The 2,504-nt window shown below is 42.7% G+C and overlaps 1 pseudogene; it reads left to right on the forward strand.

Moving 5' to 3' along the window:
• Positions 1-1,578, forward strand: part of LOC119283447 — an 80,814-nt pseudogene extending 79,236 nt beyond the window's left edge.
• The last annotated feature ends 926 nt before the right edge of the window (positions 1,579-2,504 follow it).

Here is a 2,504-nt window from a genome sequence, read left to right on the forward strand (position 1 = left end):
AAAATGGGACCTTTAGTACCGGTTCATGGCACGAACCGGGACTAAAGGTCTCAACCCCATTAGTCCTGGTTCGTGCCTCAAACCGGGACTAAAAGTCTAATCTTTAGTCCCGGTTTGAGGCACGAACCGGGACCAATGGTTGTGGGCCAGGAGCGAGGCCCATTGGTCCCGGTTCATCCCACCAACCGGGACCAAAAGGTCTAGATGAACCGGGACCAATGGCCCACATGGCCCGGCCGGCCCCCTGGGCTCACGAACCGGGACCAATGCCCCCATTGGTCCCGGTTCTGGACTGAACCGGGACTAATGGGCTGACCGGCCTGGACCAAAGCCCTGTTTTCTACTAGTGCCCTTCCGGCACTTCAATGCATTCTGAAGCCTTTACGAAACCCGAATACCTGCATCCCATATATTAATCTTTACCTCCGGACCATCCCGGAGCTCCTCGTCATGTCCGTTATCTCATCCAGGATTCCAAACAACATTCGGTCACCAACTCACATAACTCATATAATGTTATATCGCCAACGAACGTTAAGCGTGCGGACCCTATGGGTTCGAGACTGATGTAGACATGACTGAGACACCTCTCTGGTCAATAACCAATAGCGGGATCTGGATGCCCATATTGGTTCCTACATATTCTACGAAGATCTTTATCGGTCGAACCTTTATGACAACATACGTAGTTCCCTTCGTCTGTCGGTATGTTACTTACCCGAGATTCGATCGTCGGTATCTCCATACCTATTTCAATCTCGTCACTGGCAAGTCTCTTTACTCATTCCGTAATACATCATCTAGTAACTAACTCCTTAGTCACTTTTCTTGCAAACTTCTTGTGATGTTGTATTACCGAGAGGGCCCAGAGATACATCTTCGATATACGGAGTGACAAATCCCAATCTCGGTCCACGCCAACTCAACAGACACCTTCGAAGATACCTGTAGAGCATCTTTATGATCACTCAGTTATGTTGTGACATTTGATAGCGCACAAGGTATTCCTCCGGTATCCGGGAGTTGCATGATCTCATGGTCGAAGGAACATGTATTTGACATTAAGAAAGCAGTTGCAATAAACTGAACGATCATATGCTGAGCTAACGGATGGGTCTTGTCCATCACACCATTCTCCTAATGATGTGATCCCGTTATCAACTGACAACTCATGTCCATGGTTAGGAAACCTTAACCATCTTTGATCAACGAGCTAGTCTAGTAGAGGCTCACTAGGGACACGGTATTTGTTTATGTATCCACACATGTATTTAATTTTCTGGTCGATACAATTCTAGCATGAATAATAAACCTTTATCGTGAATAAGGAAATATAATAATAACAACTTTATTATTGCCTCTAGGGTATATTTCCATCAGGTGGTGGACGGCTTCATGGCCGAGGCTAAGGGCCTACTCTTCACCGACGTGCGCATCACGCTGGCCGGCATCGGCGGGGTGCTCATGGGCTGTGATAGCGCCCTCAGGAGGCTCGTCGGCAAGCTGCATGGCAGGAAAGACACGTCGGTCGCCGAGAAGGTGCAGTCTGGTGCATTAACAGGGGAGAAGATGGAGTGAGCCAGACCAGATACTCAGATTGACTAGTAGTACGTGGCTTGTTGCAGCTTTGCCCAGAGAATTGCTGAAGGAATTAACTTCAATAATTATGATATCAGCACCAGATTGATCGATGTATGTGTTCGTTTCATGCTGTTGCAGGTTTTGCATACAGTGAAAGCTTGGTATATAAATTACTTATTTCAGATGTACTATGACATATGCATTATTTCAGTATGGTAAATCCCCTTTTGTGTCTTAGTTCTGTTGAAAGTTATCATATACAATGCCTTTTCAATCAAAGATAGTTCTCACGATCTTATGTTATCCAATTTTTGTGCAATCTAGATTATCTACTTCTGACAAGCTCGAAAGGATAAATTCATCTATTTTTTCGCAGTTTCCTCTTTCATATTTACCTTTCAGAAATTAACCAACAATTAAAGATGAAAGTACTATAGCATTGTATGGTCAAAATAAAAATATCTTCTACATGTTGTACTTATGTTTCATGATTTAAACTGACTGTCCTGATAACAGGTGATGTGAAATCGTTTTAGAAAATTGGCATCCAATATGGGTTGGGATTTTTCTAATATTGGATTGACATGCCATGCAAGACTTAATTTTTGGGGCATCTAATGTTATCTTCTCTTCTTTGTGTGTATGCTCATCACGGGTTGTTTAAGCTAACTTATATGGTAACCTTTCTTAGATAGATCATTTGACCTTTGCCTATCATACGTTTTATTTCAGCAGAAATATTCCATATGTTTTATTTCTTTTCCATCATTGCATGGGAAATGTTTCAAATGCTCACCCGGAGCTATTTATGAAGTTTATCTGTTAAGAAATAAGGTCGGTTATTTATCGTATTTTATGTTAAGGAATATGATTTTTTGTCACCAGCCTATGTATGAAGAAGATTCCACAAATTGTCACACTAA

Source organism: Triticum dicoccoides, chromosome 4A (assembly GCF_002162155.2).
Source record: "Triticum dicoccoides isolate Atlit2015 ecotype Zavitan chromosome 4A, WEW_v2.0, whole genome shotgun sequence".
Classification (NCBI taxonomy): domain Eukaryota; kingdom Viridiplantae; phylum Streptophyta; class Magnoliopsida; order Poales; family Poaceae; genus Triticum; species Triticum dicoccoides.